Source organism: Pelobates fuscus, chromosome 1, assembly GCF_036172605.1.
Source record: "Pelobates fuscus isolate aPelFus1 chromosome 1, aPelFus1.pri, whole genome shotgun sequence".
NCBI lineage: Eukaryota > Metazoa > Chordata > Amphibia > Anura > Pelobatidae > Pelobates > Pelobates fuscus.
The window spans coordinates 393,418,107-393,438,234 of NC_086317.1; the positions used below are offsets into that span (position 1 = coordinate 393,418,107).

General features: G+C 41.8%; 1 protein-coding gene across 4 annotated transcripts in view; it reads left to right on the plus strand.

Annotated features, from left to right (window-relative positions):
• The window catches only part of GPR182 (G protein-coupled receptor 182), a 110,413-nt gene that overhangs the window by 83,325 nt on the left and 6,960 nt on the right, over positions 1-20,128 (plus strand). Inside the window, exon 1 of one of the 4 annotated variants that reach the window (XM_063427289.1) lies at positions 5,895-6,101. The exons of the other annotated variants lie outside the window; for them this stretch is intronic. The gene's annotated coding sequence lies outside the window, so the exon portion shown is untranslated. Of the gene's footprint in view, positions 1-5,894; positions 6,102-20,128 lie in introns of those variants that run through there. 4 annotated transcript variants of the gene reach the window in all.

Sequence of the window (20,128 nt, forward strand, 5' to 3'; positions counted from 1 at the left end):
AATCTTAAACCTTTTTTACTTTTTTTTTTTAGAACTTTTTTAAATGGTTGTATAAAAAAAAAACAAAAAAAAAAAAAACAGACCAGCAGACAAAGACATGTCATAAATATATTTTAATTGATGTTAAAATTTCAGATTAATCTGTTTTTACAACTTTGACTTCACGTTCTTCAAATTTCTCTATGTCTTTTGTTTTGATGATTGAAAACTTTGAACTTGATAAAATTCTCTGCTTCAAAAATGAATACTTGCTCCTACGTATGACGTTACCATGATTTTGACACACATACAGGTACACAAATATGCATGTTTAATGTTTGTTCTCTTATAATGATAATTTTCTATGTTGATTTTAGTCTTATGTACTTAACAAATCACTTACTCAGCAAATTTGTGTTTTTTTTCGGGGTCAGCACTGAATGGTATCCTTTCCGGAACTATTGTATCTTTGTTGGCAACTTCCTTGTCTCATTGATTTTTTTTCTTCCTGTCTCCCTCCTTCCCAGTAATGTCTTGAAAGTGAAGCTTCCAGGAATTGTTATTTTCAGCTGATCTTTTTTACTCTTGCCCCTGACCTATTAGAAAGTTAGTTATGTTGGATCACTTTCCATACTCAACTCAACACACAATTTCTGCTCTCATATTAATATAATTGGGGTCCATTTTATTACAGATTAATAACAGATTACAAAATCGGTGAAAATAGATTTTATCTCTTTAAGCGCTATTTTCCTTGAGAATCTCCAGCTAATTAATTGTTATAAGGTAGACTTCAACATAAAAATGTCACCTGGATCGGAGATAACATTTTCTATGTGAAACAGCTTTTTTTGCATAGAAAATATAATTTTACACAGAATAATGGGAGTCACCATTAAACAAGTTAAAATCATAATACTAGATGTATAGTTTATGAAAAAGTGCTGGTTTATTGATTCCAAAAACAGAAACCTGACTTACTGTAAATTCATATTTTTTTTTTTTAGTAATAGTGGTAGTAAACATGTGTATTTGTCCTACCTGGGATGACAAAAATGTCAATATTGTTTCCCCATCTTCTGCATACACTATATAATCTTATTAGGCCCCTATGAGCTCTCTTTCCCCAAACATATAACATATATAATATACCAAAACACATGTGATACATCTAGAATGATCACATATTAAAGGGTGGGTCAGGTATTCTCTGCGGCACTTTTTATGTCAAAACAAAGGCTCCAATGAGGCAAGTGTTTTGCCTATAGTGTTTTGAACAGGATGCATGAAGGACAGGTTGCTTCCCTGCAGATATTAGGATATACATATGCTTTTTACTTCCCTGGAGGTATTTGTGGAACAGTCTCCAGGGTCATTCCTTCACACTCTAGGGCAGGGCCCAGGCTTCAGTGATTGTGCTCCACTTTTTTTATATATAAATTATTTCTCTGTGTTCTTGATGTGTAAAGTGTGCATTTTTTGTTTTATTGAGGATATAGCTAAGGTTCAAAATACAAAGTATATTTACATTTTCATGTGTGCTCTTATTATTAATGTATCAGTTTATCTTGCTTGCATTGCAATGATAATGTCAGACATCCCTCCAATTTTCCCTCATCTCATGCCACCATCGCTATTCTTCCATATTCCCCCTTTTTTATGTCATAATAGCCAGCTAGTCCTCCCCATTGTTACATCACATGCCTGCATAGCCAGTCCTTCCCCTTTTCATGCCACCATTACCAGCCAACCCACCCCTTGCTGTCATTGCTAGCCTTCCTTCCCCACTTCCTCATCTCATGCCACAATTTCCAGCCACCCATCCTCATTCCCACATATCATACCACCATAAAGTGTCCTCCCCATTCCCATGTCTCTGTTGTTAGCCATCCTCCCGTGTGCCAATATTACTAAGCCGACACATTACAATGGCACCTTCCCCATTTTCACATCTAGTGCCAACCAGCTCTCCCCATGCAGTCACTACATGCAAGCCCTTCCATACAAATGTTACCATTCAAATGTCACCTTAGCCAGTCAGCCCTCCACATGCGATCATAGTGAACTAGACCCCAACATTTACTTGTCTTATGACACCAGACACCATTCCAGATGTCTCTTGTTTTGAAGCATATCCTTAATGTCGGCATGTGAAAAATAAAATATATTCTTCAGAAATTCAACCAATTTACCTTCTTCCTGGGAGGCAGAAACAGAGCTAAGGATTTTAGAAGAGGCATAGAGATGGAGCTTCGAACGTAAAGGAAACCTTTTTTAAAAACATTCAACAATTTAGCAGATATACCACCAATATATATCTATTTTTTATTGAATAGGCAAGAGTTGAGTGTCCCAATAAAGATAAAACTAAACTTTTATTAGTAATTAGAGTAAAATGAATGGAGAGAGAATATTCAATGAAGTGATATTTTAGTGCTCAAGGTAAAGTTAAAAAACAAAACTTATATACAAGTCTATATACACATGTATTGGTATACTATTAGTAGTGTAATCATATGCAATTTGTTGCCTAGGTAATAGTATCACAATTATGCTTGTATATAATTAAATCTGTATTTGTGCGGTGTTTGCAATGATGCAGAAATATGTCAAGATTGTTTCTATATTTGTGCAATACTGTGCGGTAAGGTCTCCTTATTTACAATTATACCTAACAACCCAGACATGATTCTATACAATTGTAAATAAGGAGACCTTACCGTTACATGGGTTACCCCCAGGAAGAGTGATCCCTAAATTAAAAAAAATAGGATATATCTAATATCAGCTAGAAAAAAACGCAGAGCAAATGATGTCTGCAGCTTTTGCAAGACTTCCTCTTTTTCCTCCACACAGAGTCTATGTGGCTTTCCACTCACAGACTTCCCAATGCAGCTTGCAGAAACTGCAAATCTGAAGCCCTTAAAAACCCTACTTTCTAACCCTGCCGTGACTTCCCAATGCAGCGCAGTAAAAAAGTCTTTGCAAGGAAGATACTCGAAACTATTGCCGCCTCTCGAGTTTAGCTCTACTGAGCAAATAAAGACAACCTGGAAGTAACAGGACCTGTTATCTGATTGACAGCCAAAATAGTGTAACTAGATTAATTTATAACAGAGCCAATTTATATTAAAATCAGCACTTTTTGTAAAGTGAAAAAAGAGGACACACTCAACACTCATCAAAACCATGTTCCTTTTGGTGTTGCCTTTTGGTATTGCTACCTCTTCTGGTTGGGACAGATTTGATCCCGTTTATTACAATTGAAAGAAAGAAAAATAACCTGATACCTGGGGTATCCCAAAATGAATAGCCCCTTAGCTGACAGAACCATTTTCTGCTCCTGCCTACTTAAGTGGTCTTATTCAGTTACAAAAAGTTTCCAAAATAATCTATGTAATGAATAATTCCATTAAATATATATATTAAAAGGAAACTAGCGTATGTGTCCATATCTAAACAACCTTATTTTTCATTAGTTTTGTCTGAAAGAGAGAATGTTGGATATTTAACTCATCCACTTCATTATTAGATCTGCTGGGAGGATGTTCCATGGATCTACGACTCTTTATGAAAAAAAGTATTTGTTGCTGTTACTTTTATTTCTTTACAACTTCATGGGTAGTTACCTAATGTATTTCTAAAATAGTATCCTCTGCTCTAGTACTTTGATAAATCTTTGAGATTTTGTTAATGTTTCCCAACATTCCTTCATTGTCTTCCTCTGGCACATATTTGAGGAAGATATATATTTTGAGCCAAACCCAAACTTAAATAACTTTTGAACATTAACATGATCTTCTCTCCAACAAAAGAATTCGCCTGCTGATTTTATTCAGAGGCAGCGCAGCTGCAACAGATCCTGCCGAGACACGGCATGTATAGAATAACACCATACCATATTGCATTGTAATAACTGTCAGCATGATCAGATAATGAGTTCATAGTGCAGCATTTTTATGACCGGTTCATTCTTCATTTTTAGAATGCATAATTATAATATTCTTTCTTTGATGACAAAGACATTAAAGCTATAGGTCCATATTTACGATTTACCCACTGTACCTTCTAGGACAGGTGTAGGCAACATTTGGCACTTCAGATGTTATGGACTACATCTCCCATAATGCTCTCACAACCATAAAGCTAGCAACGTATCAAGGGAGATATAGTCCCACAACATCTGAACCACCAAAAGGTCGTCTATCCATATTCTGGAAAGAAGTCACTCTGGGTCTTTTTTATGTCATTCAATTCTATTACATAAGTGTAATTTTATTATTATTATTATGTTATTATTTATACAGCGCCAACAAATTCCGCAGCGCTTTACAGTGTGTGGACGAACAGACATGTAGTTGTAACCAGCCAAGTTGGACACACAGGAACAGAGGGGTTGAGGGCCCTGCTCAATGAGCTTACATGCTAGAGGGAGTGGGGTAAAATGACACAAAAGGTAAGGATAGTATTAGACTAATAACAGTTGCAAGAGGATTCAGTTTGGAGCTATTAACAGTTTAATTGATATGCTTTTATGAAGAAGTGGGTTTTTAATTATTTTATGAAGGAGTGGAGACTGGGTGAGAATCTAACGGAGGAAGGACGTGAGTTCCACAGGAACGGTGCAGCCCTGGAGAAGTTGTGCATCAGAGGTGGGAGTACGGACAGAAGATAGACGTAAGTTTTCAGCAGAGAGTAAGGGCCTAGACGGGACATACTTGTGTATAAGGGAGGATAGATAGGTGGGAGCAGCATTATGTAGAAATTTGAAAGCAAGAACCAGAATATTAAATTGAGCCCTGTATATGTTACAGGAAGCCAATGTAGGGACTGACAGATGGGTGAGGCGTTGGAGATGCGGGCGGACAGGAAGATAAGCCTCGCCGCCGCATTCATTATGGACTGTAACGGCGCAAGTTGGGAGCACGTAAGACCACTGAGAAGCGTATTACAGTAGTCAAAGAGGACACCTAGGCAGCGAGCCTGTGTGGTGGAGCTGATGGTAGCACCGTTTACTTGGAGGGAGATAGACACAGGAGTAGCAACACTTGAGAGAGGAAAGACCAGAATTCCACAGACACTATTGCTGTTTCTTTTTTCCCCTATTTAGTTATTCATTTCTTGTTGTGGTTTTCGTGGTGGTTTTTGCCTTGAAAAGTGAAGAAGGTGTCTATTGTGTGGAACGCTTACTCCTGTATTCCACTGTGAGTGCATTATAGGGTTCAGTTTGACGAAAAGAAAACAAAAATTGCTGCCCTCAGAGTTTGATGTGCTTTTTATTTTAGTGCATGTTTATATTATATATAAAGCTATAGTATTTTCAGGAATTTGGAGAAGTCTTCTTTGCAAAAGCCTATGCTTTATAAACATCCTGGGGTTTATTTATTAAACATTATTATTATTATTATAAATTGTGCTGAAATGAAAAATGTATTCTAAAACGTATAGGCCAAAGTAGCCGTATTGAAGAAATTCTTGTTTTTAATTAGTTTTTCCAACTTGGATAACAAGACTTTACATTTTAAATGTTGTATTCATTTTATCACAATGAACTTGTTTATTGAATTTTATTTCCAGTCTCCTGAGATAAAACACAATTTAAAAATAGATGAATTAATATCGATGCCCATGTTTCATCATATTTTATTTCTGTAGTATAGTAGTTATCAAACCACTAATGCATTGTGCATTGTAGAAAATATTGTATAAGAAAAGATTATTCAGATGCACAGATTTAAGAAAAAAATAGCAATTTTCAGCCCATAAAAATTAAGCAATTGTTTAATGTTTCTTTATCCCAGTACGTGATTTCAGTTTCTCCGTGTGTGTTCCCTTCAAAAAATAAAGAGCTTATTTATATCCAGATTGTATTTAGCTGTATTTCATGATATCTCCACTGGACAAAGAGTCAGATTCAGTAAGTCGCTCGGAGAATCTTAGAGTGTGCTTGTGTTTGCAGAGAGGATATCCTGACCAGCATAGCAGAAGCAATGTTTGCGTATCAGGAATCATTTCCTGAAGAGAAGGGTTACTAACAAGTGTAAAATAAGCCATCTCATTTGGAGTAGAGGAGGTTTGCAGATCACCAGGGATACCTGGATAGTCTTCTGTTTTATCAGCAGGTAAGACCTAACTTAGAACCTACACTATCTACAATCTACTATAGACAGCACTGCAAATTGTTCAGGTAGAGTGCATATACTCCTGTACACACTGTTTTACTACGTCAGTATGATGAAATAATCTGTTTTACAGTGTGTCGGGCAGTTAACAAAGCTGCTATTATATATACAGAGCTCTGTGCAGTCAGACTAAAGTAGAACCTTAGTTAAATTGTTTTCGGTTCTTTGTTTCCCAGAGTGAAAGAGTCAACACTGATGATATTTAATTGACGATAAGCATGTTTAACCCTGGTGGAAATGCAGTGTGTTGTTAGGAAGTAGGACTCAGAAAGAGAGGACATCGGGAAATATCAGTGTGTCTAATAGAAAACCAGGACTGGGTCCTTTGTTCCATCGTTATCATAAAGAATAAATGACCCAGTCCCAGTAAAAAAAAAAAAATATATATATATATATATATATTCTTCAAAGCATGTGTAGTTTTTATGTTTTTGTTAAATTAGTAGATACAATTTTACATATGATGATCTGAATATGAAAGGGAAATTTAGAAAACATTGCTAATTATAATTAATTCCTTAGATAATTTTGATTACCCAATAATTATCGTTCGATTCTCATGCTTTGGGTTGGCTAGGCATTAAGTAGACATTGTTAACACAAAGGATAAAAATCAAACTCTTGTTTATTGTGCATTCTTTGGTGCACCTGTTGGCACAAGCTTTTCACATGCAGGCATGTTCTTTGCCTTTTCAATAACTGTATCACAGCGGAGAGACAAATACCTAACTGCTGTGGTTATTAGATCTGTCTGATGTAACATACAGCATGTTTTAGACAGTATCTGTCACTATACCTGGACCTTTTATTGTCAGGTGTTATAGCTCTGGGATAGGCAACCTTTGGCAAGCCAGGTATTGTGGACTACATCTCCCATAATGCTCATACAGCCATAATGCTGGCAAAGGATCATGGAAGATATAGTCCACAACATGTGGAGTGCTAAAGGTTGCCTGCCCCTGATTTAAGAGCTGTGCAGTCCACAGTGAATGCCTGAATTTAGGACTGGGTCGGCAGGGCCGGACTGGGAACTAAAAGCAGCCCTGGAAAAAAATTCTATACCAGCCCAATAATGCGTCGCGCCAGCATAGTGTGCTGATATATAGGGTGAAAAAATAACTTGAAATTGAAAACTCTTACTCCAACGAAAGAACGCATATAGGGCTTCAAAATAAACCAAAGAGCGCCTTTATTTTAGGTAGACGTACATTTGCATGTAATCAATGTTTCAGTACAACTACTTTGGCCTATTAAGGACATTTTAGTAATGGTACTCAAATGCTGAATGTCTGCAGTTGCACAACTAAAAAAAAATGAAGTGATCTTGTTTATTTTTAAGTTCTATGGGTGCGCTCTTCACTTTGAATATGTTATTGTGCATGAGTATGCAACTAGCAACAAGACTGGGCCAATACGTGCTCATTATATATATATATATATATATATATATATATATATATATATATATATATTGACAATTATGTGTGTATTATGCATATATAAATGTATATTACTATATGTGTAAATATTATAGGCATAATTATATGTTACTAATACACACATCAATATATATATATATATATATATATATATATATGTATTACTGTCAGGATCACATCAATTTACGTCTATTACCTTTACCTCGTTTAAAGTATCTTGTCTCCAATTGTCTCCTTTTTTTCTCTTACAGCGACCCTTGTGCATCTTTTACTTCATCCCAGTCCCTGTGTGTTTCTTTTTACCCTTCTCCAGCCTCTGTATTTCTCTTCCCCCCCAGCCCCTTTTGTGTTGTTTTTAGCCCCAGCCACTTTGTCTCTTTCTCCCCTTCCAAATCTCATCTGTGTGTCTCTTTCTAACTCCAGACTCTGTGTGCCTCTTTCTCTTCTCCCAGCCACTCTCTGTCTCTTTTTCCGCAGCCCAGCGTTGCCTCCCACAAATCTTGTGTCACTTTGTTCCCCTTCCCTACTGTTGTGTCCCTTTGTCCCCCCAACAAACCTTCTGTTTGTCTCTTTCTCTCCTCCCTGTCTCTCTTCCCCTTCTCCTCCCTGTGTCTCTCTTCCCCATCTCCTCCCTGTGTCTCTCTTCCCCATCTCCTCCCTGTGTCTCTCTCTTACCCATCTGTCTCTTTGTCCCCCCTTCCCTGGTGTCTCTCTATTACCTCATCTGTCTCTGTGTCCCCCTTTCTCCTCTGTCTCTCTATTACCCATCTCTTTGTCCCCCCAACCCACGTGTCTCTCTAGTACCCCTCTCTGTGTCCCCCCAACCCCTGTGTCTCTCTATTACCCCTCTGTCTCTTTGTCGTCGTCCCCTTCCCTGGTGTCTCTCTTTGTCCCCCCCATACCCTGTCTCTCTATTACCCCTCTGTCTCTTTGTCCCTCCCTTCCCTGGTGTCTCTCTATTACCCCTCTCTTTGTCCCCCCCATCCCCTGTCTCTCTATTACCCCTATGTCTCTTTGTCCCCCCTTCCCTGGTGTCTCTCTATTACCCCTCTCTTTGCCCCCCCATCCCCTGTCTCTCTATTACCCCTCTGTCTCTTTGTCCCCCCCTTCCCTGGTGTCTCACTATTACCCCTCTCTTTGCCCCCCCATCCCCTGTCTCTCTATTACCCCATCTGTCTATGTGTCCCCCCTTGCCCTATGTCTCTCTATTACTCCTCAGTCTCTGTGTCCCCCCTTCCCCTGTGTTTCTATTACCACTCTATTTGTCCCTCCCTTCCCCTCTTTTTTGTCCCCCCCTTCCCCTTACCCTATTTTTCTGTGTGCCTGCTGTTACAGGAGGACTGAGGGAGGGGGCGGAGCTAACTACCATGTTTCCTTGCGGTTCCCATAATTCCCAGCATCTACATATCATAGAGTAATCCCACTCTATGATCAGGGACGTATTAGCCGTGAGGCAAACAAGGCATTTGCCTTGGGTGGCATTTTCCAGGGGGCGGCAAAAATAGCCGCCCCCAAATGCCCAGGGCAAATGCCTTGTTAGCCTTGCGGCTAACCGACATGCCGGAACGGGCTGATGGGCGGGCGACTGGCGAGGGAGCACTTTCTCTGAGCTGTCTGCTCAGCTCCCTCGCGCGCCGCCCGCAGAGTGAGGCTGGGAGCCGGAAGATGACGTCATATTCCAGCTCCACCTCCCAGCCTCACTCTGCGGGCGGCGGGCGAGGGAGCTGAGCAGAGAGCTCAGGGGAAGTGCTCCCTCGCCAGCCGCCCGCCCGCCAGTGCCGCCCAGCAGCCACTGGACCAACAGGGAATGGGAGAACCCCCCACCACCCCCCCCCCAGCATTCCCAAAGGTAAGGATGCTGGGGGGGGGGAGTTGAATAAAAAAGAAAAGAGAAGTGATTATTAATGTGAGTGAGTGTGTGTGTCTGTTAGTGTGTGTCTGACTGTGTGTGTCTGTTAGTGTGTGTCTGTTAGTGTGTGTCTGTTAGTGTGTGTGTGTGTGTGTCTGTTAGTGTGTGTGTGTGTGTGTGTGTGTGTGTGTGTCTGTTAGTGTGTGTGTGTGTGTCTGTTAGTATGTGTGTCTGACTGTGTGTGTCTGACTGTGTGTGTGTCTGTTAGTGTGTGTCTGACTGTTTGTGTGTGTGTCTGTTAGTGTGTGTGTCTGACTGTTTGTGTCTGTTGGTGTGTGTGACTGTGTGTGTCTGTTAGTGTGTGTGTGTGTCAGACTGTGTGTCTGACTGTGTGTGTCTGTTAGTGTGTGTGTGTGTGTGTCTGACTGTGTGTCCGACTGTGTGTGTCTGTTAGTGTGTGTGTGTGTCTGTTAGTGTGTGTGTGTGTGTGTCTGTTAGTGTGTGAGTGTCTGTTAGCTAGTGTATGCGTATCTGTCAGTGAATGTGTGTATTTAGAAGGCGGGGCAGGGGGGAAGGGTTGGGTGGGGGTGGCGCGCGCAGGGGGGGGGGGTGTCTGAGTTTTGTCCTGCCTAGGGCAGCACAAAACCAAGATACACCACTGTCTATGATGTGTAGATGCTGGGAATTATGGGAACCGCGAGGGAGCATGGTAGTTAGCTTTGCCCTCTCCCTCAGTCCTCCTGTGCTGACAGCTATGCTGCTGTCAGTATCAGTGAGTGTGCCGCCGGATCGCTTAGGCGGCCGCCCGGCACACTCACTGATACTGACAGCAGTACAGCACAGGAGATGGGGCCGCCGGCCGCAAGGTGAGTAATCACCTCAGAGTGTGCCGCCGGACCGGCCACCCGGTGGCACCGTCATGCGGCCAGTGGCCGCGATATTATAAAAATATAGAGAGCAGGGCTCCCTCTCTCTCTCCAGCCCCCCAGGTGCTGCGGCCCACTGGGAAATTTCCCGGTATCCCGGTGGGCCAGTCCGGCCCTGTGTGTCGGAATTCTTTTAGTTTCTGAATAGACATGTTTTTGTGAAAATAAAACCAACACATTTTCTGCCTTTAAAAAAGATCATATTATTCCTCAAGCCAATCAGATAGAAATTATCTGCATTTTTTATTCTGTAAAAACAGGTTGTTTTTTTTATATTAAATGTATATTTGGTACATATTGGCTTAATAATTGAATATTAGTCATGAAGGACACATATATATGTAAACTTTTTTATAAATATAAATATATATAGATATATTTATAAATAGACTTTTTTTTATAAATATATATATATTTATTTCTTTATAAAAAAAAGTTTACGAGGAAGGATATATTGAGATTTATCTCGTTTTCAAGTATGCCAAAATACAGAAAGAATATTAATACACAATATATACAAAATTTAACATAGAACAGGTAAGAAGTATATAATCAACCATGACAGGTGCATTCTGTTTTGAGATATGTAGAGAGGAATCTCTCAAAGGATTTTAGGCTGGAGGAAGATTTGAAAGTGTGTGGGAGGTCATTCCTAAATTCCATAAAACTGGATGTCCATTTGAGATGTCCAGCGGCATTTTTACAGGGCATTATGTGTGTATAACAAGACTTTATACATAGTTGCCAACAGTCCCGAATCTGGAGGGACATTCCCAAATTCCATCGATGTACAACCATGACTTTTTCTGTGGTTAAATGAAACATGAATGAATTATAAATACGCTTGTGGTACAGCAGGCTCTATGATCAAATCTGGAGCACATTTCCATCATATGGTTTGGGCAGTCCTGCCTTGGTCTATATGTGTGCCAGTCTGTTATATCTCTTTCATGGCTTAATTGACACAACATGAATTAAACTACACCACAACCTAACAGTAGACACCGTGAAACTGCTATAAGCGTCACACACATTTGATGAATGAATCTATTCGCAGCAGAGCATGCTATGCATTCTTGCTCATAAACAGCTATAAGACCCACTATTCACCGACTATACATTCACACATTATCTATGACAGTCAAGTTAAAGAATATCTTCTTCACGTGGCTTAAACAGTGGTGAAGGGCACAGTATTTGCAAATTCCTGCAGCTAAACGGAATAGGATGTCAGAAGAAAGGAACAGGGAGTTCTTAAGATCATAATCTGTTAAAGAAGAATGTGGTTAAGGAGAATAGGTAAAAAGGATGTGGATATCAGGGAGTTAATTTAGGTTTCCCTGAGAGTCACTTTTAATACCCGTTCACGTGCAGTAAAGTCCTAAAAAACATATTTAACCTATTTAGGGCAAATAAGTTAAATAATTGTATCAAGAAACTCATTTCTGCAATTTTAGGTAAGTAATATGCCTTAACAGATATTAAACATGTCAACAAATAGGTTTGTTTTTATGAATTATTAAATTAAGGACACTGGCTTTTGGCATTAAATAATAAGAACAGAAATTGAATCATAGCATTGATAATAGCATATTTATATATGGGCATCAGCTCACAGATGGCTGACAATACATGTGAACGGTTGCATATCTCTTGTGCTCCCGACACCTCGATAAAAAAGAGCCAACCTTAACCCAAAACTCACTCCGATAGGTAACAAAAAGAAGTTCTTGGAATCTCAGGACCATCTGGAACCAGGTTCCAAAAATCTCAGAATGATCAGTGGCATCTAAAGAGGTGGAAATAAGATACTTACTTAAGAATCTCCCCTCCAAGACTGACCTAGCCTCCATGTTGGCGCAACTGGAAGCTTCTATGCAGGGTCAGATCTCCAACCTCGTGAAAGATGTCTGCCATATTGGACACAGGGTGGGGGAACTCGAGGAGGGAAATATTCAAACGCAAGCAGCGTTTAAAGCAATTGAACACATACAGGAGGTATTGGAAAACAAATGCCTTAATGTGGTAAAGAACCTGGAGGATCTCGACAACAAGAGCAGTTGAAATAACTTGCGCTTTAGAGGTTTGCCAGAATCTCAGGATGCCCCGGAGGACTTACCAGCTATACTACAGGCCCTCTTCAATGACATCTTGAGGAGGCCCACAGATACTCCAGGATAGAGCTCAAATGTCTATCACCAGACACACCGAGGGATGTCATTTGCAGAGTGCATTACAACCTAAAAGAAGACATTCTCTGCCAATCCACAGACTCACCAGCTCTGCGGAAAAACAATATCAATATACAAATTTTCCCAGTTCTGGCCTGGACGACGCTGCAGGGCTCTACACCCAATTACCATGATACTCAAAGAAAGGAACGTTGGGATACTCGTTTTCTTTATCAGTACAACATTATGGCACAACGTACACTATTAGATCAGTGGCGAATGTCCCGGAGTTCCTGCAACACTTTGAGCTACCTCAGATGAGGATCCAGGACCGGTATATGGAACCCCAGCAGCTTGCGGCACCGGCCCACCCCAGAGGCAGAAGTGGAAATCATCTTTGGCACAGAAAGGGTCCACACCTAAACAGCAGTCCCAAGTACCTAGCACTAGGGCTAGGCATGAATCTACAACAACATGAAGCCCCCAAGTGGGTGATGAGGGACACACTTTTAAATTGCTCCGAGGGTGTGAGGACTGAGAACTGGGGAGCAAAGACTTGCTGATATCCCCAGAAGGTCTCAGTGATTCTCACTGAGGTTGCCGTTTCTCATACTCCGCAAGAGATCCTAATGCTACATGGTATTGTATAAAATTCCAATTATTATTCCGTTGGTCGAAATACCCATTAGGCCCAGGTGGTGGTCCTTTTACTCACAGCCCACCTTTAAGATACTGAGAGTGCCCTCTCCTCTAACGACTCTAGAGTCTGGAGTATACCCCCTTCTTCCTCCTAAGCATAAGGGATTTTAACATACCCTACAATCTCTCTGAGTATATGGCTAAGACTCGGTACCGACCCATCCCATCCCCTCCTAAGAAGGTCGTTGTGGTTTAGCGGCACGGCTCAATTTCATTCTGGAGGGATGTCGCTTGGGGAAATATGCTAGGGCATTGGGATAAGGGACCACCTGTTTGTGTACATATGTTATGTTTTACGTTGTTATAGAAGGGAATAAGGGGCACATGGGGGCCGGAACTCCGAACTCCGTACAATAGGGACAATAGGGACTACCCATGGGCACTGGTGTCTGATAAATCCATTGGTCCAGTAGACTACACCAGTTGCACATATCTCTGGCTTTTAGAGATTCTCCCCCTTTTGTGGGGAGAAAAAATGCATTCTTTCACTGAGTTGAGTGAGGCCTGAATAACAGAAAATAGGATTGAACAGTTATATGGAGGTATTTACAACTGGGGAGGAGAAAAGGGGGGGGGAGGAGGGGTAGAGTATCCATGTGTTCTATACTATTGAAAAGTTTAGCAACCAAATTCTATCACCCAAAATATTAATAACTGTCTACATGAAATATTGGTCAGAAACATTAAATGACTATAGTGAATACTGCATGCACAGAATATTACAAACTACAGGTAAAATGGTTACAAATCTATAGTAATACATGAGAATGTTAGCAATACAGGAATACAGGAGGTGGAGTGTCTTACAGCTTCAGTCAGTACCTGAGAGTGGTAGGTGTTTCACTGCAGGATGGAAAATGCAGTCTTTCACTGAGTTGAGTGAGGCCTGAGAGTGGTAGGTGTTTCACTGCAGGATGGAAAATGCAGTCTTTCACTGAGTTGAGTGAGGCCTGAGAGTGGTAGGTGTTTCACTGCAGGATGGAAAATGCAGTCTTTCACTGAGTTGAGTGAGGCCTGAGAGTGGTAGGTGTTTCACTGCAGGATGGAAAATGCAGTCTTTCACTCGCTTAACCCCTTAAGGACCAAATTTCTGGAACAAAAGGGAATCATGACATGTCATACATGTCATGTGTCCTTAAGGGGTTAAGAACCCTACAGCGCGCCTGGCGCTATCGTCTTCCATCACACATTAGTTTCAGGACAATAAGACACCCAACCCTACCCCGGCTCTACAATGGGAGGCACATAAATGCACCATAAGGTGAGAATTAGTCAAATGGGGCTCACACCTGAAAAGAGAAAAATCCAAAACTAGGAAAAAATTACTCAAGGACGTTAAACATCTGGAAGATAGCCACAAGGACACCCTCTCAGATACAGACTACTGCAAGCTAAACACCCTTAGAACTGACCTCAAGATACTCCTAAGGGAAACCACTAAAAAAGCATTGTTGTGGACTAAGCAGCGCTTTTATTCTCAAGGCTACAGGTGCAGGAAATTTTTGGCATCTGCACTAAAAACACAGCAACAGCACACATACATCCCTAGAGTCCTGAAGATTGATGGTAACATGGCTCACACAGCGGAAGATATTTCAGAGGCATTCTGTGAGTTCTACCACTCTCTTTATAACTTTAACCACGTCCCACCAGACAGAGAGACAACGTGGGCATCCTGGAACAACAATTAGAGAGTAAGTTATCGCAGACAGATTGTCAGGCTTTAGATGCACTATTAACATTAGAAGAAATACAGACTGCTATCCATGCTATTCCCGATAACAGAGCCCCAGGACCGGGCGGTTTTTCGGCGGCCTATTATAAAACCTACATTAAAGAACTATCACCACTTCTTAGAATCTCCGAACTCCCTGTCCCCAAGTGTGCTTTTCCCCCCTTCCAGCCTAGAAGTCACAATTACATTGATTTCCAAACCAGAAAAAAATCTTGAGGCTTGTGGTAGTTTTCGTCCCATATCGTTAATCAATGTTGATATTAAACTGTTTATTAAAATGCTGGCCCTCAGGTTGAAACCGATATTATGGTGATTAATACATCCTGACCAGACGGGGTTTGTCCCAGCGAGAGAAGCTAAGGACAATACCACGAAGGTTATAGACCTGATACACTGGGGACAGGGGAGTCCCGGCCATCCTGTTGGCCATTGATGCTGAAAAAGCATTCAATAGGGTGGACTGGCCCTTCCTCCTGCTCACACTGGAAGCCCTGGCTTTGGACCTAACTGGCTTAACTGGATTAGAGCCATCTATTCGAAGCCCACAGCACAAATTAAAGTGAATGGGATATTGTCTAACCCGCTTGCCCTCCTTTACCCCTGCTTTTCATTTTAGTGCAAGAACCACAGCTCTAAGCGGTTCGCCAGAACCACAATATCAAGGGTATGAAGGTGAGCTTGCAAGAATTCAAAGTGTCCGCTTTTGCGGATGATTTACTTTTTACAATCACTGATCCGTCCCATACTCTCCCCTACCTATTGCGAGACTTGACTAACTACAGCTCATACACTAACTTTAAAATCAATGCTGAAAAGTGCAAAATCTTGAATCTTACTGTAGAGCAGGAGGAAGCGAAAGCTGCAGAGGGATTTCCAATTCATATGGGCACAGAAGTCAATAAAATATTTAAGTATTCACATTCCTGCATTCCCGTATGCATTATATCATTAAAACTTCCCCCAACTAATGAATGCAATACAAAACCGACCTAAAAAGGTGGGACAATCCTCACTTTTGTTGGTTGGGCAGAGTTAACATCCTCTCAATGAATATACTCCCTCGGTTATTATATTTGTTACACATGATACCTAGAACCATTCAATCCTTGTTCACTTCATTCATATGGGCTGGGAAATGACCACGTCTTTCATACCACATTGTCATGCGCCCCAAACATAGTGGTGGTATCGGACTCCCCAATTTGCTACATTACTATTACGCAGTCCATATGGCTCAAATTTTGGACTGGTCAATACAACCATCCAATAAATTATGGATACATATTGAACAGTCCGCAACTCGAACTCCTCTACAAGCAATCCCGTGGGCCTTCACTGGATCCAGGGAATACCCAAGCCCCCAACACTGGACAATTGAAGCCACAATTTCAATGTGGAAGAAAATAGCCCACCTCCCAGACGTTTCCCCAGATATATTGCCTAGGTATCCTATTTTGCATAATACTTTGTTCCTGGCAGGGGAAGCAGGTCTCATTTTTTTGGTACTACAGGTTCACTTAGACAATTCCCCATATATCCCCTCGGACAGCATATGGGGATCAAGGGGGCAGAAATCTTTTTCAAAGTTTACACAGGAGACAGCGCCCCACATAGCACATGCTTTCCAATTTTTCCAGATTTCACATTTTGTCAGGACTCTCCATAGTAGCTCTCAGGGAACACACTGAATTTGAACGTCTGTGCTCAGGCACATCGGTGATAGCTAAACCGACTTCCAGATGTCTTAAACTGATTCAACCACACCTTCATCAGGAACCACAAATAGGCCTCCTCAGGGGTTTATAGCTACATATACATTTGAAACTATAGTCACTCTCCAATTCAAATTCAAATTCAAAGTTAGTGATATGTGAATCACTTTGATATCTATATTTCGTCTGTTGTTTCTTTTTTTTTCTTTTCTCGATGTTACTCTTTTTATGTTACTTATGTATCACACATCTACTCATTATGGATTCTAAGGTAGTCTGTCTGTCCAAACGTTCATGTGGGTATACGTTAAGATAGCCTGTTTGGCTGGTCTAGAAGACCTCCTCTATACGAGCAGGCCTCACATAGAGTAATTACCCCTCAGGACACCCAGGCTTACGGTATATTAGGCATTTGTGTAGCGTGGTGTTGTGAATCCACAGATTTTGTTGATTATGACACATTACACCTATTTTCAGCTTGAGTGACATGAAGAACTACTGACAACTATATGACTACTGTTATGTACAGAATATTGGGAATTAGTGATGTCGCGAACATAAAATTTTCCGTTCGCGGATGGTGAACGCGAACTTCCGCACATGTTCACGAACGGGCGAACCGGGCGAACCGCCATAGACTTCAATAGGCAGGCGAATTTTAAAACCCACAGGGACTCTTTCTGGCCACAATAGTGATGGAAAAGTTGTTTCAAGGGGACTAACACCTGGACTGTGGCATGCCGGAGGGGGATCCATGGCAAAACTCCCATGGAAAATTACATAGTTGATGCAGAGTCTGGTTTTAATCCATAAAGGGCATAAATCACCTAACATTCCTAAATTGTTTGGAATAACGTGCTTTAAAACATCAGGTATGATGTTGTATCGATCAGGTAGTGTAAGGGTTACGCCCGCTTCACAGTGACAGACCAAACTCCCCGTTTAACGCACCGCAAACAACCGCAAACAGTCCATTTGCACAACCGCAAACTCCCCATTTGCACAAGGTTGGATACCAAGCTAGCCATGTCCCGTTCCTTGTCCTCACTGATGTCATTGAAGGTCTCTTCCTCCACCTAGCCACGTACAACACCAAGGGTCCCCGAAAGGTGACAACAAGCCCCCTGTATTTTTTTTTTTTAAATATACACTACTGTTACACCAGATATAAGTTGCACTGGTGTGACACTGTGCTCTGGCAGGCCCTGAAACGCACACGTGTGAAGGAAACTGACTGCTATTATTTCACAGTCAAATTTCTAGTTTTTTTTTTTTAATGTACACTACTGTTACACCAGATATGAGTTGCACTGGTGTGACACTGTGCCCTGGCAGGCCCTGAAACGCACACGTGTGAAGGAAACTGACTGCTATTATATTACAGTCAAAAAAGTTTTTTGTTTTTTTTTTAAATGCAAGCTATTGTGACACCCGATATGAGTGGTGGCACTGGGCAAGTGGGCACAGTATACGCTGTGAGCCTGACACACACGCTGGCAGGCAGGCAACTGCAATTAGATTACACCGAAAAAAAAAAAAAGAAGACTGATGTTCTAGCCCTAAAAAGGGCTTTTTGGGGTGCTGTCCTTACAGCAGAGATCAGATGAGTCCTTCAGGACTGTAGTGGACACTGAATACACTAGCCTAGCTATCGTTTTCCTTATTAAATCAGCAGCAGCTACTCTGTCCCTCCTCTCACTAAGAATGCAGCTTCCGGGGGGCGGGGCCTAGCTGTCATGGAGGAAAGACGCATTTCGTGTGAGCTCCCTCAATATCTCACTATCAACAAGCAAATTTCACCCCAGAAGGGGATGACCCAGCAATGTTGCTCCTACCTGACCGACCCGACATGCTTAATAGCGGTCAGCAACTCAACAGAGTCTTACTTACCTCCGCGTGGCAAGTGTGGCCTGGTGCTCACCAGGCGGGAGAGGCGGCCTATCTCCCGATCCTGAGATGCCCAGGAGCAGCCGTATCCCGGCAGGAGCTCTGTTATCCCCCCCTCGGACCGGTGGGGGTTATCCCGGTTCAGCCCTGACAGGCTGTCTGGAGCTAATGGACGCACAGAGCACAGCCACCCAGGCTGACATACTCATCTGCGACTCTCCCAATATGGCAGCAGCCGTGTGTCCTCCTGGTACCAGCAAAGCATGGCAGGATATTGAGTCTAAGCTGGACAGACTCTTTAATCAATTTTGGAAGCAAATAACAAGCAGGAAGCCCCAACAAGCTCCACCACAGCCCCAACAAGCTCCACCACAGCTAAGCGAAGCAGTCCCCATTAAAATCCACCAACGCAAAAGGCGTCGAAGACGGGACCGGAGGCACAAACAGAAATGCAGAGCCTGCCCCACGTCAAGCACTCGCCTCCACCTTAAGCCACCACAATCCCGCACCGGACGTGAAGCACCACCGGGACCACCCGACCACCCGACAAAACAAGCTTCCACCACCTCAAGCCGCAAACCCGGCACTCAGCCAGAGACTTGCCTTTGTTGTTCCAGGTATCAGGGACTCCCAGGGTCTGCACCTGGTGCCCAGAAGGGATCGGATGAGCACAAGCAGTAAACAGCAGCCTGCCAAGCATGTCCCACTATAGCCGATCCTCCACACCATGCCTTTGATCACATGAACTGCTCTCTGCACATTAACTAATCGTAAAGTAGCAAGCGTTTAAACATGTCATTATTTCACCTCCTAAAGAGTTTATTGTCGTAGTTCCTTACATGCCTTTACCTTAACCGTTCATGTATTATGTTATTCACTAGTCTCATCTCATGGGGCGACTCACACTTGATTTATAACTAGTGGTGGAGCTGCTGATATAAATACACAGTTGATAACGTGCAAGCTACACCCTAAACATGACAGCCATCTTTCACAACAATGTACTGCTATATACTCATACCCTCAGTGCAACTAGCCATGATATACGCACGTTCAGCCTAGCATGCTCAAATATAACACACTTCTGTCTAAAAAAAAAAAAAAAAAAAGAATGCAGCTTCAGAATTAATCTAAATTGTATGCTGTCTAGGAGGAGGGAGGGTCTGGGAGGGAGGGTCTGCTGCTGATTGGCTGGAATGTGTCTGCTGACTGTGAGGTACAGGGTCTAAGTTTACTCAATGATGACGAATAGGGGGCGGACCGAACATCGCATATGTTCGCCATCCGTGGCGAACGCGAACAAGCTATGTTCGCCAGGAACTATTCGCCAGCGAACCGTTCGGGACATCACTATTCGGAATACTTGTCTATACGTTGTCTGCCAAAATGTGCACATGTCTAGATGGACATTCATGTACTGTTTTGTAATATTTAGCAATTTTCAATATTTACTGTTCTTGTATTTGTCACACCCTGACTTTGAAAATGCAATAAAAATAATTTGAATTAAAAATAAAAGTATAGTGAAAAAGTAATTTATAAAGCAGCC